Source organism: Vicugna pacos, chromosome 24 (assembly GCF_048564905.1).
Source record: "Vicugna pacos chromosome 24, VicPac4, whole genome shotgun sequence".
Classification (NCBI taxonomy): domain Eukaryota; kingdom Metazoa; phylum Chordata; class Mammalia; order Artiodactyla; family Camelidae; genus Vicugna; species Vicugna pacos.
The window spans coordinates 27,312,908-27,339,382 of record NC_133010.1 but is presented as its reverse complement, the minus strand read 5'-3'; the positions used below and the strand labels follow the sequence as shown (position 1 = coordinate 27,339,382).

At 49.0% G+C, this 26,475-nt stretch overlaps 1 long non-coding RNA gene across 1 annotated transcript in view; it reads left to right on the top strand.

The window, feature by feature from the left end:
* The window catches only part of LOC116285323 (uncharacterized), a 177,629-nt gene that overhangs the window by 101,696 nt on the left and 49,458 nt on the right, over window positions 1-26,475 (top strand). Inside the window, exon 3 of the long non-coding RNA XR_012063941.1 lies at window positions 2,307-2,403. This is a non-coding gene — a long non-coding RNA (uncharacterized lncRNA). The remainder of the gene's footprint in view (window positions 1-2,306; window positions 2,404-26,475) is intronic.

The window sequence follows — 26,475 nt, the reverse complement described above, 5'->3', positions numbered from 1 at the left end:
TGGTCTGGGAAGAGCGAGAGGCTTGCCCTTGGACAGATACTCACTTCATTCGCCACGATGTGGCGTTTCAGGTGCTTTGGTCCACGTCTAGGTTTTCCCGCAGCCTTGACTTTCCAAGGCTGGAATATACCCGTCAAATTTTGAATATAATGATTAAAATAATTATTTCTTCTTTGAAAGAGGTTAGCTGATTCAACCCAGAGTTTGGGGCTCAGTGGGGCAGATCAGGGACTGGGAAACGCTGGGGGCGGTGACCTGCAGGGAGGCCGGGACGCCCCGCCTCTGTCTGCTCTGATGGGTGCGGGCAGGCCCCTCGGCCCGGTGGCGGCCCCCACGGTTAACGTGAGGTCTGTAAACGCACTTGCATTTGTGAACAGGGCATCAGGTGCATTGTTAACGGCTGCCTGGGAAGGGTGGCCAGAGGCTTCTGTGGTGTCAGCAGCAAGCTGGGTTTGCACTTGAGGTGGATATGGTGAATACGAACTGATGACACAGGTGACAGTGAGCATGAACCACAGCACAGGCTGACGCCAGAGCCCCGAGCCTCTTCGCCAGCGGTAAACACCGGCCCCCCCAGCGCTTCTGTCTTCCGTGAGTGGGAATTAGCACATGCTTCGGTCCCGTTAAAAAACTAGGCTCACATAAAGAGCTCTGAACCCGCAGGGTTCGAAAAGCCAGTGTCGTCATCATCGTCATCTTTTTTTTTTTTTTTAAGAATTGGTTTTATTTTCAGTTTTTTCAATCTTTATTTTTTTAGGGGAGGAGGTAATTCAGTTTATTTATGTATTTAATGTCGGTACTGGGATCGAACCCAGGATCTCATGCAAGCTAAGTACTTGCTCTGCCACTGAGCTACACCCTCCCCCCCAAGCCAATGCATTCTTCATGTATAATTCGGCTTATGAAATTATTTCATAGTTTTGACAACCCAATTGTTTTTCATTTTTAAGGAATGTAATTAAAAGTATAACAGATTGAAATCCTTTTTTTGGGGGGGGTATTTCCAGTAACAGAAAGGTCCTGGGTCTCACTGAGACAATGTTGTCCTGCCCACTGGGTTGTTCCAAGAGAACTTGGTGTTCATGACAACCTTCAGATTTTCTGCAGCTGAAGAGTATGTGTGTCAACAGGGAGGCAGCCTGGACAGCCGGCCTCGGGCACGGCCCTCGACTTACGAGGCAGCAGGCAGCGCTGGGATCTTCTGGCTGCCCCCTCTTGGCTGGAGCAGCAGTTTGGATGAAATGGCTTATAAGTGGATCAAATGGGTTTCTGCAGGCTGGCCAAAGTCTCCCCGCCGCGTGGTTACCTGGAGGAAGAGTCTTAATGGCAGACAGTCAAGCTGGGAGAGACTGACAGGAAGGCAGTCCTGCCTTGGGCGGGGCGCTGCCCTTGGTGCGGTGTTCCTACCCATCAGGGTAGCCCCAGGGGGCTCACGTATAGACGTGTCATTGCAGAGTATCTCCCCGACGAAGCTCGTGGAAGAACACTTATGGCTGATCCAGAAATCCCAGCGGCAGTTCCCACGTGGTTCTTGCTAGAAAACCAGTCGGTGCTTTGTGTCTCCTAATAGTCCAGCTAATTGTCTAGGAGCTGCGGCTTTGTGAATGCGAGATTCAGAAATGCCTTTTCCCTTCGAACTCATCATCATCTCCTGTGCTCTTGACAGAAGGAAAGAGAGAAAACACATTCCCAAGGAAGGTTCCATCCTCAGAGCACTCAGCAGCAAGCAGCCAGCTTAGGAACGCAGGAAACCCCACGTGCGCGGGAGGGAAGGAGGTCCGTTAATGGTGTGTTTATCTCAAGCAAAACGTGGTGTGTTGCGAAGCACTGCTCTCCTCTCAGGGAAGACAAAGAGCTCCAGAGGGTTTAGTCTCTGCTGTTTATCATTTACTTTTAAATTATGCATACTTTTTTTAATTTTATTTTTTACTGAAGTACAGTCAGTTATAATGTGTCAGTTTCTGGTGTACGGCACAATGTCCCAGTCATGCATATACATGCATTACTTTTATTTCCTTGAAAACAGAAGACGGTCTAAATGATGACAGAAAGAATAGGGCATTATCTTTGGGGGAAATTTCTCCCTAAATAGTATAAAGCACATTTTGCAAACAGCTTAAAGGGTCCACTGCAGGGCCAGCTGGCTCTGGGAATGGTCCTTCTGGTTTGTTCCAAGTCTTTGCAACACACTTACCTCTCTCTGTCCCTCTCTGCCTCTCTCTCATTTAGAGTCTTTTTGTGCTCTGTATTGACCTTCACGGGCATGGCCAAGGGTAAGTATCTCTGAATTCCTCTCCTTTTCACAGACCAGCGGAAAATGTTAGAAGGCTCGCTGTTGACTGAAGCTCCCCAGAAAACAGGGAGGGATGTTGGCTTCTGTGGCTGCATTACTGATCTCTGAGGGTAAGTGGCTGAACTACTTAGAAGTGAAAAATACATGCTCTAATATTAGATTACTGCCTTGCATTCTTTAGTTTGTCATAAAATTTATTGCACTGCAGAATGAGTACATGATGTTTTCGGATTAAGCCCAGATGTATAGCCAGAGTGTAAAACTGCAGAGAGAAATGTGTAACCCATGGCCTGGAATTCTCATGAACATTATGAAAGCGCTGGCTCTCAAGAACTTTTGTGACCTAGAGCTTATAAAACAGGGTAATTTGAAGGATACTTGTGCTTTTTCATTATAGCAGCATCGTTAGCTGAAAGGGAGTGAGGTACTAGGAGGTTTGGGGGAAGAAGTTTCAGTGACATAAGCTTTTGCCCTTTGGAGTAGTTATACGTCCCCAGCCAAGTGCCCGAAGCCCTGGTGAGCTGTCTCCATTCTGGGAAGAGGAGAGAAACCAGCCCGTCCTGTCTCCGATGGAGCTGGGCTCAGAGGCTTGAGGATGCGTCTGGGGTCCTGGATTAGTTCCCTGCTCGGAGTTTCTAGTGACGCATTTTTAGTTCAAGTTTGGGCACGTACTTGGGTGCTTTGGACTGAACGTTTGTGTCCCTTTGAAAGTCATCTGTGGAATAACATCACTCAGTGTGATGGTGTCCGGAGATGGGTCTCCGGGACGTCTTGAGGGTGGGGCCCTCGTGATGGGGTTAGTGCCCGATAAAGAGAGACACCAGAGACCCTGCCCCCTCTCCTCCTGCACCAGCCGAGACGAGGCCGTGTGCGGAGAGGCCACCTGTGAGCCTGGAGGACAGACGTCACCCAGCAGAGCCTGGCGGAGCTGGTCCTTGACCTTCCAGCCTCCAGCACTGTGAGAAAATAAATAAACTATCATTCTTTAAACCACCCACTTATGGCTGCCTGAGCTGACCAAGGCTTCAGGTAGGAAAAGAGAAGCTTGAATTAAATAGAGGAAACTCTTCTTACCTCCTGACTCAGCTGAATGAAGGCCACTGGAAAACAGCAGACCCTAATTGCTGGGACCCGTGTATGCTACTTGATGGGGAGAAGGGTTTGTTTTTGTTTTTGTTTTTAAATTAAAGTTGAAAAATTATTTATTTTGGCCTCACAGAATGAGTCTGGAAGTGTTCCTTCCTCTGCAGCTGTCCGGAACAGCTTCAGGGCAGGTGCTGACTCTTCGCTCAATGTTTGGTGGATTCCCTGCGAAGCCACCTGGGCCTGGCCTGTTGTTTGCTGGGAGCTTTAGGATTACCGACTCCATCTCAGTGCTGGCAACTGGTCTGCTCGTATTTTCTGTTTCTTCCTGATTCAGTCTTGGCAAATTGTACCTTTCTAGGAAATTGTCCATTTCTTCTAGGTTGTCCTTTTGTTGGCATGTAGTTGCTCACAGTAGCCTCATATGATCCCTAACGTTTCTCTGGTGTCGGTTATGACTTTGATTTTAGGGGGCTTGGGGGGCTGGGTAGTTATCAGCTTTATTTATTTATTTATTTATTTAATGGAGCTCCAGGGCATCAAACCGGAAACTTCGTGCGTGCTAAGCATGTGCTCTTCCAACGAGCTATACCCGCACCCACCCATAGGAAGAAGTTTTAAGTGACAGACGGGGAGATTGTCCTGGAATCATGCGGCTGGGCCCACGTGCCATCACAAGGGTCCTTGTAACAGGGACAGACCGCACACACAGAGGAGGAGGACGCAGAGGTGACCTCGAGGCTGAGGTGGGGGGACGGAGGCGCCAGCGGTGGAGAAGGACAGCCGTGCAGTCTCCCCTGGGGCCCCTGGAGGGCCCTGCTCTGCCCACAGCTTGACTTTGGGCTTGGAGCCCCTGGGCTGGGAGAGGAATCTCTGTGGCTTCAAGCACACGGACTGCTGGTTTGTTCCCTGCTCTCAGCTCCTCCTCTTCCTGCTGCCGATGTCTGTGGGCTGAGCATGCAAGGCCCTGACCGTGCGCCTGGGGCTCCCGGTGGCCACTAGGCAGCAGCGGCAGCACCCTGTACAGTGGGACTCAGGCCTGAAGCCCCATCCCTGGGGTCCCGCTGACCAGAGCCAGGCCCCTCCCAGGCCCGAGGCAGGTGTTGGCTGCATACTTGGCGGGCAGCCCCGAGGTGCTTCCTCCGAACGCTAGGGCGCCAAGGGTGCTGGGAGGGGGAGGGGGAGGGGAGGGTGGACGCCACTGACCAGTCACAGCGCTGTTCTGTGAAGGGGCAGATGCGTTTTCTTTTTAACGTTCTACGTGGCTTCCTTTTGATGACAAAGGAGGCCTGGATGGATGGTACTTCTGAGGATGAACGCTTCTGTCCGGCCACCAAATGAGCAAACACAAAGCAACACAAAGTGGGGCGAGAGCAGGCCCCCTGTGGTCCTTTCTCTACTAACTGCTCTAAAGCCTGGCTCGCAGGAAAGCCCTTTCGTTGCTGGAAAGGCCTGCCGTTCTCAAGGGAGCAGAACAGGGTGCTCTGCACGCCCTTTTACTCAGAAAGACCGGCTTTCTTGAAACCCAGGCCGTAATGAATTGATTGAAAGTTTACTTTTCATCCCTGTTGGGAGTCTGGCTGAGAGTGAGCCGGTCACAGAGAGGACACGCAGGACCTCTTGCTACGGCCACCTTCTTTGAACTTCCTTCCTTGCCTGAGATACGCATCTGCAGTTTTCTGAGTCTCTCCGCATGTTGTTTGTGTTTGCAGGAAACAGCCGGGGTTTGCCGTGTTCTCTGGTCAGTCAGCTTCTCGTGAACCGTTTGGGTGGCTGGGCCAGCCGCCCAGGTCCCTGCTCTTCTGCTTGACATGATCAAAACTTAGAGCATAATCCTGACAAATACCACCTGTGTCGCCTTTCTAGAATCTTTCTGGTGATCTCGAAAGCTTCTTAATTACTCACAAAGAAAATAAAGCGCCAAGAAAATCTCTGCCTTCCTGTTTATGATGAGAAACTTTGAATAAATAAATATTGTGCAGAGTAAAGGCCTGAGAAGTTCTGCCAGGAAGGCCAAGGGATTACTGTAAAAAATAACATAGTGCACACAGGGGACTCAACGACGCACGAGAGACTCTAATTATTTGTTGAATTATTTCCTTTCCCCCGTCTTTGACCTTCCTGGGGGTTACCCACAGCCGGTTTAAAGAATCATGTACATTTTTCATACTTTCAGCATCTGAAACATTCATGCCTTTGTTATGGGCTGAATTAATTAAATCATCTGAAGTGTCATGAAAGAAAGAGGGTTACTGAGAGACAGAACGCCTCCCACGTGTGGACATCTACCTTCCGTGGACCAGAGGAGTCCGTGGCTCTTGGCCACCCCTCCTAGAAAGGCAGGCGTGGTTTTGGCCAAATCTGAGATGTGTCATTGCAACGTGGAGCGGCCCTGGGGAACAGCTCAGGCTGAAGCAGTCCCCCCGGGGAGGTTCTGGGTCTCCTGCTAGTCATCTAAATTTGGACTCAGTAATTCCAGGCTGAGTCATACATGGACTGAGAAATCCAGCCATTTGGGAAAAGTGATTCTCAGCTCAAAAATGTCCCCAGTGCACGTTTTTCCCCTCCATACATATAGCTACCTTCATTTGATCATTGCACTGAGTTTTTGCTGTTTGTATCAACCAGAGGAGGGTAAAGATTTTTCTTAGAACAGTCTCAGTGCCTCAGATGCACACTGTTGTCACTTTGCGATTCTTACCAAGAGCAGGGACCAGACCGGGGTGGGGGGGCTGCGGGCGGGGCGGAGCAGAGAGCCTGGGCCCCCCGCGTGAAGGTCTCCGGCTCAGTCACGCCGTCGGGGACGCGTTGCAGGGGACAGTTTGACTTTACAAATAGGGCAATCTTTCTACGGTTCCTCTCCCTCTAGGTTTTGGTCTCTGATGATTTCAAACATTATTGTGCAATGACTTTATCCCAGTGTTACTGCCCCGTCGAAACCCTGGCCAGGGTCCGGTGCCTGAGGGCAGAGGAACAGCCGTGGACCTGGAGTCTGCACCCTCCCTGCTCAGCTCCGCGGTTGGCACTGCAGCATCGTCTGGCAGAAGAAACTGAGGCCATAACGTTGTTTGGGAAGGTGCTTCAGCTCTACTCGTCTGTGCATTTTCTCTGGCTTTCTTCCTTCTGGTTGCATTTCCTCCTGCAACACAGTGGCAGGAGCACCCGGGGACCCAGGGACCCTGGCGTCTTCCTTTTCCTTGTAAAGGGAAGGCAAGTCTTGGCTTGGGGATGGGGTGTGGGACCAGTGTAACAGCAGGACAGATTAGTGATCTCAGCCCATTTTGAACTCTGACATTTGGACATGGACATTCAAAAACCATGGTTATGCCAACACTGATAAATTTTTGTCAAGACTGTGGCTTTCGAAACAGATTTTATTATGTCACACTGAGCCCTGGATCAGTGTTTTATGATAGCACAGGTAGACGGCTTCCATATTTCCATGTACCTTTTTTTTTTTTTGCTTTCATATTTATTTATTTATTTTCTAAATTGAAGTGCAGTCAGTTTACAATGTATCAACTTTTGGTGGACAGCATAGTGATTCAGTTATGCACATATACGTGTATAGATTTCTTTCCATATTCTTTTTCATTTCCATATGCTTTTCTGATTGAATGAATTATTTAAGGCTTTATATTTTATACATGGATTAGATTCATTTAATAATATTTTCTCCCATTAAACTCTTTGGACTGTTAGTCCTCCTACGGTGCCTTGTCATTTCTGCTCATTATTTCCCTCAGACACAGATGCTGGTAGGTAAATGCTGCAGTTCTAACACTGATAGCGAGATACAGTGATATGATTCTTTTGTTGATTATTTTGGTCAATATTACTTATTGCAAATTTGAAAAAATTTACTTATGAGATTTCTTAGAATCAGTGGGAAATTTGGGAGGGATTTTGTGGGACAGATAATGAGGGAGCTGATTTGAGAATGTGGAGGGAAGGGAAAAGGAAGGGAAGGTGGTGTTTGATGGAGGACAAGGGAGAGGGGTCACAAAAGGGACAGATGGAGGGGATGGGGCAGGTGGAGGGCGAGCCGGGAGAGTGGAAGGGGTGAGATGGAGAGAGAGGAGGGAGGGGCAGGGCAGATGGGAGAGGGAGGATGAGATGGGGGTGAGTGCCTTGATAAGGAAAGGGAGATGGAGGGGGTCAGAATAAACTCAGGGTCAAAAAGTTCCCTTCCAGTTGCTTCAGAAAATCCTGAACTTCCCGAGGTATTTTTAAAGTATTATAGGGAAACTGTTCTGAATATATAACTGGTTGACAAGTAATTTTTAAAGATGGGGGCTTAAAATGTTTTCCCAGTTTGTCACTTAGCTTTCATAAAAAATGTTTGAAGAAAAGAACATTAAAATTCTCATGTAGCCCGACTTACCATTCCTTCTTTTATAGCTCCCGTTCCCAGGGCACAGGCGCGCTGAGCTGTGTTCCCTCACTGTCCCCTTCTACGCGGTCACCTTTTCATACCCAGTTTAATCCATCTGGAGCACATCATGTTGTAAGGCTTAAGTAAAGCATCCATTTGTACTGTGTTTCTAATGATCAACCATCTGCCCAACCATTAGTTATTAAATAATTCATTTTCTACTATGGATTTGAAATGCCGTGAATACACTTCAGTGTGCTTCTTTAAGTCCCATTTGGTTCCACGTCCTTTTCTGTCCTGCGCAGTAACTGCACTGTTTAAATAATTAATTTTAATTTAATTTAAATTATTAAATATATCTTAGTATCTGATAGCATCACTTCTGGCTTATCAGTCTATGTTTCCAGAATCTTCCCCATGCTTTGTCTCTCAGACACATTTAAAAGTCAGATGAACAGTTTTCAAACTCCACTCTACTCCCCAAAATAGCATTGAAATTTAGACTGAAGTTGCATTGCATTTATAAATTAATTTTGGGGGAGATTTAGAATATTTTCAGTTTTGAGTCTTTCCATCCAATGATGAGTTATATACATTAGTTTATGTAAGTCTGTTAAGTGTTTCAGTGCACATTTCTAGTGTTTTTTTCCTTATGAGCTTTAGACAATTCATGGTCTGTGTGTGTGTCTGTGTACATTATGATCTGTTGGTATCGGAAAGGAACGTGATAGTCATATATTTCTAGCTGTTCATTGATACTGTTGAGAAAGTTTAACTTTTCTGTTTTATTTAATAATCATCCATTTTTCTAATTTCTCTTCTTGATTCTACTGGTTTTCAGATTTTTCCTGAAATCTCTTGGGCATTTCAGGGATACAACCACAACACTTGCAAATAATGAACAATTTCCGTCTCTGAATGCACTAATAGTTCACTCCTTGCCACTGAAAAGTAGTGTTCCATTAGAAGGCCGTGCCACGACTTACCTGCTCATCTGCTGATAGAAATGTAGGCTGTTGTCAGATTTTGACTCTTACAGATAAGGCTGCGGTGAATGTCAGTACACACCCGTGTTTGTATGGGTGTGTGTTTTCTTCTTGCAGAAATACCTAGGTGTGGAATGGCTGAACGATATGGTAATTACACGTTTAACTTTTTAGAAACTGCCGAATGATTTTCCAAAGGGATTGGACCATTGTTAATATCCACCAGCAGTGTATGCAAGTTCCAGCTGCTCCATCTCCTAACACTGGCTGTAACCAGTCTTTTTAATTCTAGATATTCTAATGAGCTTGCGATAGCTCAGTGAGATTTTAATTTGCATGTCCCTGATGGCCCGTGGTGGTAAACGCCTTTCATGTGCTTGTGTGTCATTGGCATTAACTTCACACGTGGAGTTTCGGTTCAAGTTGCTTGTCCGTTTTCCCTTGTTCTGTTTTGAGAGTTCTTCATATACTCAAGAAAGAAGCCTACGGTAGGCAGGCTTCCAAGATGGCCCCAGGGATTCTGCTGCAGTGCATGCTCTTTTCTCCTCACCGTGTGCGTGGCTGTTGCGCTGCAAAAGGCTAAAGGCATAACTTCTGAGATTGGGTTGCCAAAGATTGTGGTCCCACCTCCCACTTCACCAGTCCTCCCCCACCTGGCAGTTCCTCTCTGGCTCTTCTGGCTGCTCTGATGACGTGAGCTGGAGGGGCCCAAAAACAACAAGGCGCTCCAGCTGACTTCTGGCCGACCTCCACTGAGGAGCTGAGGCCCACAGTCCAGCAGCCCCGGAGGAGCGAGTGCCTGCCAACAGCCTCTCACGAGGGCCTGGAATCATCCTTCCCCATTTGAGCCTTCAGAGGAGATTACAGGCCTGGCTGGTACCTTAACTGCAGTCTTGGGAAAAAAACCTGAGGCAGAAGACTCGGTTAAGCCATGCCAGGATTTCTGACCCTCAGAAACCGTGAGCTGATAACTGTGTTGTTTCAAGCTGTTAATTTTGGAGGTCGTTTTAATGCGGCACTGGGTAACTTATACAAATCCTTCATTTTCTTCTGCCCTTTGGAAGAATGGAAGTTCCTGACTTTGATGAAGTTCAGTCCGTCTATTTTGACTGTTCTCTGGATCATGCTTTTTCAGTGTTGTATCTGGGAAATCTTCGCCTAACATAGGGTGCAATGATTCTCTCCTATTCTCTTTCTAGAAATTTCATAGTTTAGGTTTTACAGTTACTCTAGCATCCACTTTGGGTTACCTTTTGTGTGCAGTGTGACATGTAGACTGAAGTGTTTTGTTCTGTTTTATTACTACCTATGCAATTATTCTCACCAATTTGTTAAAAAAAAAAGAAACCTGTCCTTTCTTTATTAAATTGCTTAATACTTTTGCCAAAAAGCAATTGACCATATGTGTATTTCTGGACTTACTGTTGCGTTTCATTGACCTACTTGTCTGTCCCGAGCCCAGCACCAGAATGTCTGGTAGCCGCCCCTCTTATGCAGCTTGAAGTCAGGGAGCGCTAAGCCTCTAACTTTGCTGCTCTTCGCCAAAGCAGTTTTTGCTTTTCTATGTGCTTTGCGTTTTCATGTAATTTTAGAACCAGCTGGACAGCTGCCACATGGAAGAGCTGACACTCGTGCTTTGCTGTGCCTGCTGGAATCCGCAGATCAGCCTGGGGAGGACTGACATCTCTTCCACTTCACACACTGCTTCGAAGCTGGTCTCTGAAGTGGCTGAGCTCTTGCTTCACCACCAGCTATGGATGAGCGTTCCAGTCGCTCCTCATTCTTGCAATAGCTTTTGATGTCACTGACGCTAAAATTTCCATCATTTAATGACCTGGTAGTAATGCCTCATGGTGGTTTTTAAGTATGCATTGCCCTAATTACTAATGACATTAAGACACTTTTTATGTTTTTATTGGCTGCTCATATATTGCCTTCTGTAAGGCATCTGTTGAAAAATTTTGCCTACTTGTTAATAGGTGGGCTTCTTACTTATTAAGTTGTAAGACTTTCCTTTAAACTCCGGACCCATGCCCTTTGTCTGATGTGTGCTGTGCAAACATTTCCTCTCCCTCTGTAGATTGCCTTTTGCATGTTCTTAACCATATCTGTTGAAGAACACATGTTTCTAATTTTGATGACACCAATTTTAATATGTTTTTCTTATATTGTTTGTGGATTTCGTGTCCCTTTGCAGGGAATCCTTGCCTAACCCTATGACACATTGGTTTTGTCCTATGTTTTTTTCTAGGAGTTTTAGAATTTTAGCTCCTACATTTAGAACTATGTTCCATTTTGTATCATTTTTATGTGTGTTGTGAGGTTTTCCCCAAACCGATATCCAGTTGTCATAGCAACCATTCTTGGAAACGACTTTTCTCTCCCATTGAACTATTTTAGAATCTTTGCCAGAAATCAATCGACTGTAGACGTTTACATCTGTTGTGGGAGACTCTGTTCTGTTCCACTGCTGTGTACGTTTCTTCTTATGCCAGAACCATACTCTTGTGATTATTTTGGTTTTATGGTGATTGTTAAAACTGAATAGCATAAGTCCTCCGAACTTGTTCTTTTTCAGTTTGTTTTGGCTGTTCCAGGTCATTGTCACAGAATCGGAGGGTTATAGCATCAATGGTTTCCATGTTTACCTGCCCCCGTCCTTCGGTTCAGAGCCTGGGCAACGTGTCCTGACAAAAGACAGCATTTCATCGCAGCCTTCTTTTTAGAGAAACATAGTCATGTGGCAATTTCTGGCCAATCAGATGCAAGCATAGGTGTTACATAAAACTTCTAAGAAGGCGCTTTTAAAGGTGGGGGGAGGGCCAAGCTCCTCACTTGTTTGCAGCGTAGTGGTAATGTCTAGAGCTTTGAGAGATACTCTGAGCTGTGAGGTGACTTTGAAGATGTGAGCTGGCATTGAGGAGCAGAGAAATAGGAGCTGGAGGGCCCTCATTGTTTTTTTGTTTCCTTTTTCAATCCGTGGAGTAACCACACGGCATCTTTTCTGAATTCTTTAATGTAATTAAAAAATAAGCTTCTACCTTACCCACTGGTCTGTCTCCAAACCCATTCCCCACCGTCAGAGGTCCTGTGGCATATTTTTTCCTGTCCACTCATCTTAGAAAGGAGGAGTTTTGGCCTCGCCTGTTTCCCGTGCGATGTAGATCAGTTTTTCTCTGCTCTTCTCGGGTTCATGTCTTGATTACTGGAGGCTGGTTTTCATGTCTCCATTAGAATGAGACAAGTCCTGGCAATGGCTAATCCTGTCTTCCGCGAGCTTTCCCTTAACCACCCGGCATCTTACTTGCATTATCTTAATTCAGACTCCTATAGACGTGTGCACGGAGCGTGGGACTCGCCCATTTTCTAGATGAAGAAAAATACTCTGAGAGCTTTAGGGATTTTCTTAAGGCGAATCCGTCGTTCAAGTGATGAGACTGTGATAGAAATTCAAGTGTACCCGACTCCCACTTCGTGCACTCTGCTCTGCCGGGCTGCCGGTAATCCCAGCAATCCTTGTCTCAGAAGCCATCCGAATGCAGCACCTAGAGGCTGAGGCATGGCCTGAAAGGGATGGGCCCGCCCTGCCCTGACCTCGCACTTTACAACCACGACCTGATACCCTGTAGATGGGACTGCGCCTGACGGGGACGGGGTGGGACCGGAAGAGCCTGCACAGACGTGACCGGCATTTCAGCAATGAATTTACACGTACAGAACAGTCCAAGAGTGGACCCTCAAGCACTTTAAGAAACTGCTTTCCCTAAAGAAGTTAAACGGCAGGATGGTCGCCCATCTTGCTTTCATGCGTGGTCAGAATCTGTCTTTGAAGATAATGTTTCAAACAGTTGACGTCTTATGGCCTCTTCTACGAATTGGACCAAGGTCGTCATTTAATTTTTTTAAAGAAAGATTTTATTGATGAGATCTTTAAATCAGAGAGGCTTGGATCCAAATTCAGATTTTCCTCACTATTTATGGAGATTTTGACAAGTCTGTGCGATGGAGAAAATGGAGTTAACCATGCCTGGTCACGTCGGATCAGTGGAGGATGCAGAGAGCGCAGGCACAGGCACTCGGGGTGGGGTACAGTTGTTGCCGCCTCTGCGCCCGCACTGTCTAATCTTGAAAGGACGCCTTAACGAGAATTAATTAACTGTGACTGAGCGCAGAAGCCGGAAAAAGGAGGAGGTTGCAGGTGGTCTCCGTGACGTGTTTTGAGACGTCCGCTCGCTGGAAGTACTGCGTGGTGGGCAGGTGTGTGGGACGCAGGTGCCTCAACCAAATGGAAACCCATAAACCGAATTACAGACCCAGGGCTTCCAAAAATGAGGCACTTTATTGGAGTCATTTATGGCCTTTTTGGATAGAAAATGTTCAAGCAAGGGGCAGTCCAGGTCATCTTAACTGTTTCTGTTTTTACTGCACCAGCAGAAGTCTCTGGGTCTCTCCCGCTTGGAGATGCTTTGACTAATGCGAAGGGGGGGAAAAACCTCAAGATAATGGAGCCTCAACCCTTGCGTCGTAAACTGAGAACATTATTCATGCACATTTAAAGTGCTCCGGGGAGCCGTTTAATGTGGTGTCTCTCAGTGAAAGCATGCTGTGGTCTCTGCTGATGCATCGTGAACACACGGTGGGCGGACCGGCCCAGGGCTTCGCTCCTGACTCTTTTTCCGTTTCTTTGCGTTGAGAGTTTATCTTAAACAGTTGTCTTCTCATTTAATGAGCATTTAGCCCCAAACCTCGCTACAGTTCCTGACCCTCAAGGGTCTCCTCCCCGGGACTTGAGCAGACCTCAAAGGTGAGGGCTGGAGCCCCCTGCCCAGGGTCCAGTCCAACAGGTGACAAGTCGGAGTGGGTTCGCTCTGGCCCACACGAGATGGGTTCTCACGCGGAGTCGGCCGCGACAAGAATGTCTCGTTCGGCTTGCTGCCCCTGGGCTCCACTCTCCTCGGCCATCACACCGGGCTGTTCGCCTTACGAGCAATTTGTGGGAGTTGAATGAATGAATATGCACTCTCTGTGGGAAGCGAAGCGTCTGAGAGAGTCAAGTCATCGGTGTTTCTGTGTCTGTCCCGCCTCTACACGTGGGTCATCCACTCCCCGGACCGTGTGGTCCTCGGCCCAGACACGTGCCGTGAGAAGGGGTTTCTGCCTGGGCGGAAGTGGTGGCAGAGAGAAGAGATCCAGGACTTTGCACTTGGACAGAGAGCGGTTCCTTGCCAAAGAGGATTTGTTCTGCTCGCCTCTACCTAGTTCGAGTCTCATCGTAAAGCTGGACAGGTTTTTTTTCAACGTTTGGAAGAACCAGTCAATGGCCTCATGGATGTGGAAGCTTTGGTCGGCACGTGGCTTCCCCAGCAGGCTCTCTGCAGCTCGATGGCCTCCTGCCTTTCTTCCTGCTGGAGTTTTGTTTTCCCTGCCCTTCCAGCTCCTCCACTTCCCTACGCCCAGGAAGATCACTCTGGGAGTGGCATCTTTCGGGATCACCACAGGCAGCTTAATAAGATGGGAAAGACAGCGCAAAGGAAGAGGCGGCATTCTCATCGCCATCCCTTGCCAGTTCCTCCTTTTGTCTGAGTGTGTCGTGGTCACACCCAGAGGGTGTGGCAGGCTCTGTGGGTGGGAAGCTCTCAGGTGCTTTTTGCCAACTGAGTCCCTTGTGAAAAAAAAAAAAAGCAAACAAACCTTACAGCTTTATTGAAGTGCTGAAGTATACAATGATCTGTACTTATTTAAGGTGTAGAATTTGAAGAGTTTTGACTTGTGTGGACTCAGGAAACCTAAAACACCAGTGACTCAGTCCCCCCGGTTTTATACTCCGTGGGAACCCCGCACCCCAGCCCCGACCGCAGGCGACTGCAGATCTGCCACCCGTCGCTGCAGTGAAGTCTGCGCTCACAGGAGGCACGGTGCGCGCGGTACGCACCTTTGTGGGCTGGCTTCTTTCACTCGGCACACGCGCATTGAGGTTCGCATGCACGAGTGGTCTGTTTTGTTTCTGGCTGTGTACTAGCCCACGGGATGGGTCCAGGATGATATGTTTGCCCAGCCACCTGTTCATACACACGGCGTTTGTCTGCCAGCACTGCCACCACGAAATAGCGCAGACCGGGAGGTTTAAACGAGCGGGATTTATCTTCTTGCACTTCGGGAAGCTGCAAGTCCAAGAACCAGGGGTGGGCTGAATCCATCGTCGGCAAACGGGGCTCTGTGCTGCTTCTGTGGTTGTTGGCACGAGAGAGGAGAACCCCTGACCCCCACTCCCCACCCCCGTCTTCCCTGCCCTCCTTCCTTCCTTCCCTCTCTCCTCCGACCCGGCATTTTGGATTGCCTTGGCTCACAGACGAAGACGAAGGAGGAGTCCAAGCTCGTAGTATCCTGCGCAGCAGCCCCCACTGCCACGAGTGAGCTGTAATTAGCCATGAGGATGGTGATGGCAGTGAAACAACGTCCTAATTTCCTTGTTGTGAGAGGAACTTCCTCTTACTGCCTCACTACAATTTCAACTAACTGTACGAAATGAAAGAAACAAGTTAATGGCCTAGAAACGAGCCTGCCCCCAGGGTGGTGATAAATGGGAGGAAACCGACCAAGAATAGCAACCTTTCCACCGGGAGCGCTGCTCTCCTCCTAAAAGACGTTTCCTTTACGTTTTCATTGCAGTGCAGAGGATCTTGGAACAACGCTATTTTAGAAGGATGTTTTGTTTGTTTCCCTGAATCACGGGAGCGTTTGGCCGTGGATTCAGAGCATCAGCCCTGGAGCTGCCTTGGGAGGGGCTGCAGGTTCATCCCACCTTCAGTCAGCTTCACCCAGCAGCTCAGACTCCCCGGGTCCATCTTGTGGGAGTGGTGCCTTATGCCAACTGATTCCATTGTAAAAAAAAAAAACCCAAACCTACAGTTTTATTCAAGTAGACGCTGCTGAAGTGTACACGGCCTGCACTACTTCAGGTGCAGGTTTTCCGTGAGTTACCCGAGGGCTTAAGGGCACCAGGAGACGTCTCACAGGGCTCCCAGCAGCCTTGCCACAAGATGCAGCAACTTTTCTGACGCCCGTGGAGTTTACAGCTTTGCTGAGCTGTCTTGTGAGCTGGGTTAGTTCTGTGTCTGCAGGGCTGCGTCCTTCATCCCAGGCGGGAAGCCAGACAAAGAGGCTCCTGTGCTCGGTTCCCGGGGTTGGGCTGACGGAGCGGAGCCCCGCTGAGGCCTTTCCCCACAGTAGCTGGCAGCCCTCGCTGTCTTCAGGGGAAGTTACCGTTCTGCGTTCTGTGTTGCTGTAAGGTTTTTTCACCGAGCAGTCGGCTTGGATCGTGATAGCCTTTCCCTCCCGCGCGCTGCGGCCCGGCCGCCCATCCCGAGGGGGCGGCCCAGCACGCGTCTCAGGAGGGCCTTGCTGGGGCCCGTGACCCGGGCGCGCACAGTGGCCTCGCCGGGCTCTCCCACCGCAGCTCTGTGTGGTCAGCAGAGGACGGCCAGGCCCTGGGACTCGCCGTCCCTCCCCAGGTCAGATCATCAGAGGGCCCTGAAATCCGCTAGGATGCGACCAGTGTTTCCCATGTGTTGAGGCTGCGTGCAGGGCGCCCAGAATCATACCTTGTCTCGTCCTTGCAGCCCTTCGGAGAGGTGGCCGCATCACTGCCGGGGAAGTCGGGTCCCTAGAGCTATGCCCCGTGTCCTGAACCACCTCACGGGCAGGGGTGGAGCTGGGTTCGGACTCACATGCAGGCTCGGAGCCCTGGGGATGCGGGGACCGTGGAGTCTTGGTCCTCCGGACGCACAGGCATCCTCCCCCCATCGGCGCATGAGTTCTCCGCCCTCCGCCCTCCGCCCCCGCCCCTGCTCCGGGAGGGTCTTGTGTGCGCTGCGGCCAGGCCGTGGGAGCTCTGACTTCTGGTTTCCCTTTGGGCTTGGCCATTGGGGAGCCCTGGCAGGGGACGGGGGGAGAGGCCCTGGCGTGCTTCCCGGCTTGTGGGGCCGGCTGTGCGTCTCCACCGAAGGACCCGCTTCCTTACAACCCTCGCTGTTCCCAGCTCCTGGAAACTGCCCCCCTCTGGACTCAGGCCTCTGTGGTTAGCCCTGGGGTCTTTTAGGGCCCTGGGTTCCGTGTTCTCTCCCCAGACTGTGTAGATCACCCGTCCCTACATCCTCTCTCAGCGGCTGTGGCTGCGCCCCCACCCGCTGGGGCGCGGTGCGGAGATGCTGCCGCTGGGTAGCGACGCACTTAAACCGCATCGTCAGAAATGATGGAGCGTTACACCAAGGTCGTGCGTTTGCAGAGGTCTAGGCAGTCTTTTGGGAAGTTAGACTGAAATCTCTCCGGCGTTTCCATTCATTAATATTCTCTTTTCAAGATACCAAGATACCAAAATTATTATATCACCTGTATATGACACCGAGTGAAGAAGTTCTGGTTCAGCTAATTTACAGGCAAAAAATATATTCTGCTGGTGCATTTATTAGCACCTGTTTGTAGCTGTCCTGTTCCTCGGGCCACCTGGCTTCAAAGTCTCCTATAAGAAGCTGAGAGAAGGCTCCCAGAGGACTTCCTGGATGAAGCCCACCCTGCCTGCCTCGTTTGCTAGACAGATTCTGTTTTCACGGAAGACGGTCGTGTTGCCTGTGTTAGAGCAGATGTGATGGTTTTAATAAGAAGGATTGATAGTGGTCTTTGAGGTCAGAAAGGTCAACTCCTACCCTTTCCGTCCCTGCTCAGCACTCTGGGGCTTTGCAGTGGTGCCACATGTCAGGGTGTTGAGGTTGGTGACCGTCAGCCAAAACAGCACAACTGCGATTTTTCCCCACTGCACAGATGAGTGGCTGAAAACCAAAACTCGACTGGGAAGCAAACACGTTGGTGTCCAGGACCCTTGTTTCAGTGTGTGCGCATGTGTGTGTGTCCGCATGCGCAGGTGTGCATTGCATACGTGTGTGTGCGCACGCGCATGTGTGTGTGTGCGTGTGTGTTGAGAGTAGAACTTGACTGCTGGTCCCCTCCTGCTCCTCTCCCCACCCCACCCCCTTCCAGAGTCCCCATAAATTACCAGGGCATCTCTCAGGTCAGGCAGGAAGCTAAGTTAAGGCAGGAGTTGTGATTTTTGGAACGCATTTCTTAGACTCATTCAAGAGGGTCCAAAACACGCAGGGATGCGTGCCGTTTGGGAAGTTAAACCTCCTTCCACGGAGTCACTGAAAAACCAGTGCTTTGTAACTTCTTCAGTAAATGCTCTGCTTCACATCAAAAGGAAAATACTCCAGATCAGCCTTGTTTGGTCAGAGGGTCACTTAAAACAGCACTCATGGCGGTCTGCTTCTCAAAAACGTGCCTTCTGATGGTTCCCGCTTTCCTGGTTCCGAAGAGGACGGAAGGCAAAGCTGTCTTTGTTATGACACCCGGGGCGGGTCCCCTGCGTTATCCTGCCGCTGTCTTCGTCCCCACACCCACGGCGCCCTCCCGATGCCAGCGCAGAAGGAGGCTGCCTGGGGCTCGGGGAGCCCGGGTCCGAGGCTGCCCCTTGACCCCAGCGAGCCCTGAGGACTGGGCGGTGTTGGCCTTCCTTCCCCCGAGTGGGGGCCGGCACCAGTGGTTTCCCAGATTTTCTGGTGAAAAGCATTTCTTCAGAGAAACGCTTACGGATGCCAAGTACACACAGCTGGCACGTGGACTGTGTTTAATGGGACCGGAAACCAATAGTGCTCACTGTCCTCTCCCAGCACATCATCTGAGGGTCTCCTGGTCCCTGGACCAGAGGCTGTGGCCTCCTGTGACTCCCGAATCCCAAACTGCTGGGTGTCCCTGACTTTCTGATGACGTTACCTCTGACACCTGGGTGGCCAGGGCAGTGGACAGACCAGGCTGTGTCTGATGACACGGAAGGTGCAGCGCACACTGACGAGGACGCTGGGGGAGAGGAGGTGCGCAGCCGCGTGTTAGGAACGGCGACCACCCGGACCCCCGTGCTGGCGCTTATCCCAACCCGGAATTTGGCCAGAGAGGCGGGACGTTACAGAGCGCCTCATCTTACCCTTCGCAGCAGCCCCTGTGTTAGCGGCACGATGGCCTTGCCACGTGGGGCAGCCGAGGCTCAGAGAACTCGGGGACTGCTCCCAAGCCGCACATCGGCTGAAGGCCGGTAGGAGCCCTCCCGATGTCCTTCCTCGAACTTTGGTCGCTTGGCCTGTGCTCAGGAGTGTCACGAAGAGCGAGCCTTTGTGGGAAAGGAGGGGGGCTTCCAGGTTAGCAGAGGAGCCGCGCCGGGGTCCCCGGCCTGCTGGACGTGGTGGGCTTTCCTTGAAGGGTGTCACTCACCGCTCGCTCTGCCCCTCACTGTCAAATGCAGGGCTCAAGTTTTTCTACCAAATAAAGTTACCCAAGTGGTCCGGGTCAGAGTCCACCAAGTGATTCTTCCTGTTACAACTTAAGAGAAAAAGGAGCTCTGAGGGTTCAACAAAAATATCCTGAGAAAAAGGTGGACTGGGAGAGGGAGCCTGGAGGCAATGGAAGGAAGCATTGTGTTTTTTTCCCATTGTTCTGTGTGTTCTTTTTTAAGACTTCATATTATATTTGACGTTGTAAGTACAAAGGGGAAAGCTGTAGCGAATGACTTTGGCTTTGGGGTGTGAGTGATTTTTAAAAACGCTGCAAGTACGAGGAATACACGACAGCCCGTGTTGGCTGAATGACGCTCTTCTTAGACGCTGCAGTGACTTCAAGCAGCAAAGGGCCCAGAACGAAGACTTTAATTTTCTTCAGCGTGCTCGCCCAGGGACAGCGGAGAACGCAGAATAAGACGTCTTTTCACTGGACTCTCATCTCAGAGATCAAAAGTCTCCTCTTTTGGGTGAGGGTCTCGTAAGCAAGTGAGAGCAGACGACGGGGTAATTCCGCTCCAGGACGGACCCGCATGGGAACCCTGGCTGGTAACCACACCAGGCTCCGACGCGCTGCTGGGTGCACACTTAGATGCCCGGGCCCCGTGCAGACCGACCGAGTCGGCTCGGGCTGTTGGGTGCTGGGAGCTGCATTCTGGGCACCTTCGCCAATTCCTTGAGAAACTGTTGAGAAACGCGTGTGGGGTGGAAGTTAGGCAGAACCGGTATCAAATCCCCACTCCACTGCGCGGTCCCTCTGTGACTTCTGGGAACCTTTTTTAAAAAACTGAGAGGTAATGACATTGTGTTAGTCTCAAGCGTACAACACAGTCATTCAATTTTTGCGCATGTCACAAGATCACTGCCACCGTAAGTCTAGTGACGTCCATCGCCACGTGTATTTACGTCTGGGTTTTCTCGCGGTGAGAACTTTTAACATCTACTCTATCAGTACCAGCTTTGCCGGGATGTAGTGAGCATTTGTGACTCTGAACTGGGGTCTGGACGAGGTTAGCTGTTTCCACTCGAGGGTAAGGTTTGTGCCAGGCACATCGTGGTGTCTGTGAAGTCTGAGTGTGTGCAGAGAAGGCATTTTTCTCTCAGAGCTTTAAAAGACTTGGTGAGACTTGCCCGACATGTCTGGGGGCCTGGTGTGGGGACTCGTGTGAAGGGGGAAGGGCACGGACAGGTGTGGGCGTCGGGACAGCCTGATCCGAGGACCCTGATGGGATGCTTGGTGTTAAGACACGTCCCCACCTTTTCGTGGGGATTGCAGCTTGTGCACCGAGCTTCATCCCTGCAGGCGTGACATGAGTGCTTCTCAGGAGGTGAGACTTCACATCCCGCTGACCGTGGTCCAGAGCAGGGAGGCGGGTGGGTGGGCAGAACCCGATGCTGTGGACGGGCCGGGAGGAGGTGGGGGCCGGGGCTCGGGCGAGGCAGGGGTTTGTGCATCACAGGTTTGTCTGGACCCGGCTCCACTTCGTTTGTTAAGGGTGATCTACTCAGAGAGAACTGGGCAGAGATCCAACAGGCAAATTTAAATGAGACATGAAGCTGGGCATGTGATCTGGAGCTGGACCTGAGCCGCAGGGAGGTCCCTTGGAGGCAGGGAGGCACGTGTCCGCACAGGGATGGTGCCCTCGCCACATCCTTTTCCTTTCCTTTCCTACTCGTTATGCTTCAATCTGGGGACCAGGTGAGGCGGGAAGATACCTTTTAATAATTACAAAAACTGCACCAACCACTTCCTTAAGTGGACGGCCAGATGTTAAACCTCATTTCTGTGTCACTTATACCCTTGGCACAGTCCGCACAGCGGAGTTTGGTTAATTTCAGCGAAAATTATCTTCCCGCGGAGGGTTTCTCCCCCCGGGACGGGTACCGCGCCTGCAGTTAGGAGCGCTGATGCAGACGTCTCTGCAGGCAAGGTGTGCAGCAGGGCGAGAGCGTACACAGACGTAAGCGAAACCAACAAGCAGAGGAAGGGACTGCAGCACAGGCTTGCTGCTTGGATAGCTTCCGGGACCCAGTTTCCAGGACCCAGTTTCTTCCACTATTTAGAAGACATATTTTGCCTGAAAAAACCCCACACAAACAGGGGAATGTAACAGTCTCTTCTCAGTCCTTGATGGTCAGATGCACGGTAAGTGCGTATGTAGACTGCCTGAGCGGAGCAGTGAGGCCCACCACACAGGTCTGACACACACTGAATGTGCACCGGATAAACAGACGCTGGATTTTCAATTCAGATGTTTACGAAACATTTAAAAAAGTTAGCCATGTGCTGGATTGCAAAGAAAGAAAAATTTAAGTACGACAGAGCAAACACCGTGTATTTCCGGCTACACAATCCTGTAACTAAGTGCCAGCCATGAAGATGGAGCAAGGAGACGCCATCCGTCTGGACACTAGAGAAACGCCTGGAAAGCAGCTTCAGGATCAAAGAGCAGTCAAGCCTGACACTGCAGAACGTTCAGCAAATCGCAGTAACGGGAAAACGCCAGATAAAACCCACCGCTCATGGCCAAGCCTCGCTCAGGGGGAGGTGGAACTTAGCATACGACTCAGGCTGCTGAAAAGTAGCAGAAACAGACCCAGGGAAAGCAGAGGGGAGGAATTAGTGAAGTTGCGGAAATAAGGCAGAAAGAGGGAAAATAGCAAACCTGATGTCTGTTTCAGGGGCTGTTCCTTCAAGAGAAAATAAACAATAATCGGAGAAAACTCAGTAGGTAAGTGAATCAAGGGAGGGGTAAGGAGACGAGCATAGGAATAAAATGGACGCGAGAGCACGAAAATAACCAGTTACAGGGAAACTTAAAATAATTACAGAAGAGTCCTTGACAGACGTCGATCCTAAACAAGGTCAGATACGGGATAAAAGGAAAGAATAAGTAACACAGGCTGATGCGAGGGAGAGCGCATGCTAAGACGTCATGAGGAAATCCTTCCAAACTTAAAAGAAACGTTAGTTCTTATGCTATTTGCGCTGTTCCACAGCTTTCTGAGTTCTTACCACACCTACATAACAGCTCTACCAAAACCAAAGGCAGCATGCAACGTAAAAACTGTAGCTCAGTGTCGCTTATAAATATCGATGACAAATAAATAAAACATTAAGAAGTAGAGTCTGGCGATGCAATGAGAGAAACATGATACGGACAGTAAGTGGACTACAACCGGTCAGTGAGGAAGTAATCCACACGTCCACGGGACGGAAGGAGGGAGGGGGAGAAGGGAGGAAGGGCGGGATGGAGGGGCGGTTAGGAGGAAGGAACAGCTCCTCCCTGTAGTCAAATGCCAGCCGGTAAGTATAAAAAGAAGTGGTGGAGCGGGGAGGGTGCAGCTTGGGGGTAGAGCGCGTGCTTAGCAGGCACGAGGTCCTGGGTCCCGTCCCCAGTCCCTCCACTTAAAGTGAATAAATAAATAAACCAAATTACCCCCCCCCAAGAAATAAAAAGAATTCTTGAAAAAAGAAAGAAAGAAATGGTGGATTTGTTGCTGCCAGCATAGTAGTATCTGATTTGGAAGAAAATCAGTCTGGATTCCAAAAGTGGTCGGTGAGGTTTAGAGGAAGGACAAGACAGAGAGCAGCCCCTGATGTCTGCCGAGCTCCGCAGATCACTTACTGATTACAGAGGGGAAATGGCGATTTAACCTGGTGGGTATCCTGTTACTTAAGCCCACATGACCCAAAGTGGGTGGGGCAACATCCCCTGGCTGTTGTGATGACCGAGACACATCATTTCCATGGTGCTCCTGCCCCAGAGTGCATGCATTGAACCTATTTATTGGGACACAAGAGAAACTCAGCTTGAGGGATGTTCTCAATTTGAGTGACTGGCCTGTGTTGTTCAAGATTTCAATGTCACGAAAGAAAAGCAAACTTGCAGGGTGGTGGAGTGAGGCAGTGGCAAACTTCCCCCCACCCAAAGCAACGAAGAAAACGGACCGTCATTTCAGGACTCCAGAGATGGTGATCAAAGGCAGACAACAACTGAGAAGCTTCACTGAAGAAAAACAGGGGAAACTTGGGTGGGAGCAGCAGGAGCTGGGGCATTTTCGGCGGGGGGGCCGCAGCCCCCTTCCCACCTGCCCCCAGACCACCGATCGTGGACATTCTTCCAGGACAGGACAGGGCAAGGCAGTGAGTTCTTGCAGCTTCTTTGCCAGAGGGGTCACTTGGTGTGGTGGGGAGCGAGGAAGAACTCCGTCCCTAGGAGCTTTGTTTAAGGATCTAGGTGGCAGACAGTCGGGGGAGGCTAACATCTCAGAGGACCTGAGCCGAGATTCCAGGTGTGATTTTTACCACAACAAACAAACAGACTGGCCAGGATTCTAATAGAGTGACCCAGGTAAGAAGATAGCCATCCTGGGTCTTGATAAGCTAACACATTTCCTGGTGGTCTTTTATTTGACTTTAACCTCATAAAAATCCCATGAATAAAAAATGGCCTTAAGTTCGCAAGAGAGCAAATACTCAAAAGCAGAGTGGGTTGATAAAATCCACAGTATTTTTCTCTTTGTTTATCTAAAGTTAGACGTCAAGGACTGAAATTTGTTTGCGTCAAGAGACTCTCAAAGTACAGAAGTTGAAAAGACTTTTGGTAGAATTGCGAAAGGAATTTACTGAGCGTATACTGTCTTTTGAAAAGAAAACTGGAGTTGATACTCCTAATTTATTGTGTATTAGAAAGAAAAAAGCTTATTTATACTGTTGTTCATTTTCCCCCCCACAAATCTGTGGCTTTAAGGCAACTGTTCGGTGACTGTTTTTCTAAAAATGTCCCTTCCAACCGCCTAGTCCACGGTTGTCTTAGACGGATGTGCCTAATTTACGTTTTTGGAACGCCGAGGTGTAGGGGGTGGAGTGCATTCTGCATTTCCCATCGATTTAATTGCTTCTGGGGGTGTGCGTGCCATATGTTTTATGTTAAATATTTATGGAGCTCTGCACTTCATTAAATGAAACCACGAGGCAGTTGGTGTCCAGAATGATTATTGAAATGGGAGAATTAGGGAAATAAGGCTGAGGAGAGTGTTGGCTTGATGATATCAAATATCCAAAAGCCACAAGAATTTTGATTGCTTTCAAAACACTGCACCGACTTCTTAGAAAACACGAGGTGGAGGCTTATTTAGTTACATCTCTTCCGCAACGTTGCTCAACCAATGAGATTTCTGTGGACAAACAACAGAGCTTCGTGTGTTGAAAACGGCTGCTTCTATTGCAAGTGCGATTTCTACTGAGATAGTCGGTTCTAGTGGAAAAAAAGGCTGGTGAAGTGCTGGCTTGAATGGTAATTCAGATTGTTTTAAATGTACAATGTCTTGTCCCCCTTGTCACAGTCTCCTATTGTGACTTTCTTTTGTTACTGTTTTCATCAAAGTGGCAAAACTGAAGGTGCCCACCTCGTGCTCTGTGGACGGGGTGAACGAAGGTGCTATGTGACGTGGTGCGGGATCTCGTCTGGTAGCTTTGTGGTCGTCGTCACGGCGACACAGGCGTGCGCTGGTGAGCGACGAAGACAACGCCAGCTCTTTTCTCATCAGGCTTAATCCTGCTGAGACAATACACACGTGAACACATACAGAAACAATTCCAAATCATGGAGAACTCTGCAAAAAACCTCTGCAGGTGTTGGGGAGGAACCAACAAACAATGTAGGCTTGTTAGTCTCCCTGAGGACTTGAGACCTTCAAGGGTGAGTCCTGAATGGTGAGAGGACGGGATAAAGAAGGTGTGGTGTATGTATACAGTGGAATACTACTCAGCCATGAAGAGAATAAAACAGTGCTATTTGCATTGGACCCAGAGATGATCATATTGAGTGAAGTAAGTCAGACAGAGGAAGACAAATATCATATGATATCACTTATATGTGGAATCTAGAAACAACGATACAAATCTTATTTACAAACCAAAAATACAATCACAACATAGAAAAGGTTACCAAGAGGAAAGGTCGGGGAGGGATAAGCAGGTGCTAACTACTGTGTATAAAATAGATAAACAACAAGGTCTTACTGTATAGCACAGGGAGCTACATTCGGTTTCTTGTAATAACATATAATGGAAAAGAATCCGGAAAAAATGCATGCGTATGTATACCTGAATGCCTTTGCTGTATACCTGAAACTAACATTGTAGATCAGCTACATGTCAAAAAAAATTTTTTTTAACTCCAGTTATTAAAAAAAAAAAGAATGAGTCCTGAGGAGTGGCAGTGAGCCAGGTGTGGGATGTTTCTATCTTCCCGTGGAAGCCGGCCACACCTTCTTGGTCGGGGACCCTGTGTTGGTGTTACTTCGTGTTCTGTGTGGGTTAAATTTGGGCCTGTACGGTAATTTCTTTTCAAAACCTCAGTCTTCACTTTTGGAGTAATAGGACTGCTAGCTAGTAACTCGTACCTCTCACATGACACGGTTGTGCTAGGATTCAGTATGATAACGTACAAAAAGGACTTGGCACGCAGGACGCAGTGACGGTTTTGGTTTTCATGTGAGCTGCGTTCTGTTCCTTCTCTGATTTAACCGCATCGTGTCAGAAATATTTATGCAGATTTATGAGCGAATTGGTATCATCGGAAACCATCCCCCAGCGTCTGGGCGGACCTCAGGCTCTAAGTCAGCTTGCGACTTCCTGTCTCTTTGCTGCTTGGGTTTTCTTCTCTGAATTCACTAATCACCCTCATTTTTGCTCATTTTGATTTTACTTGTGTAAAATAAACATCCACATTGCTCCTCTGTTTTTCTTCTTTAAAATCAACAAACCAATAAGCAAAACCAAAATCCCAACCCACAAAAAGAGTCGCCACCAAACAGAGAGCAGATTCAGATGCAGATTTATGTAGGCCTGGTGCCAATGGCTCTCTAACCTTTCAGTAAGAGAGATTTTTGAAGTTATGGGATTTCCATAATAGCTGCTTTTATAAAAATGGCCAAAATTCATAGCTTGATGAGGAACTGATGGTAATCTAGGGCCTGTGTCTGTTCCAGCCTCTCCGTCCCCCAGATTTGTAATCAGTAGTTGCTGTGTAAAAGGATGTTAGCAGACTTGACTTCGTGTGTACAAAACGGGTAAGGTCTTTAGGTGAAGATGTTGGCGCCAGCGTGGTGTGGTTGTAACATAAATGTGATGTTAAAAAACCCAAAGAACTTTTTTAAGCAGTGGTTTGAGCTCACCTGATTACAATGCATGTTGGTCTGATTTTCCTCACGCTCCTTATGCTTGAGTCTCATTGAGTTTTCGGGTCTGTGGGTCTGTAGTTTTCATCAAACCAGGGAAGTTCTAGGTCCTTATTTTTTTCAAATGACTCTCCTGCGCCCTCTTTCAGGGGGACGGTAGCACACGTGCACCAG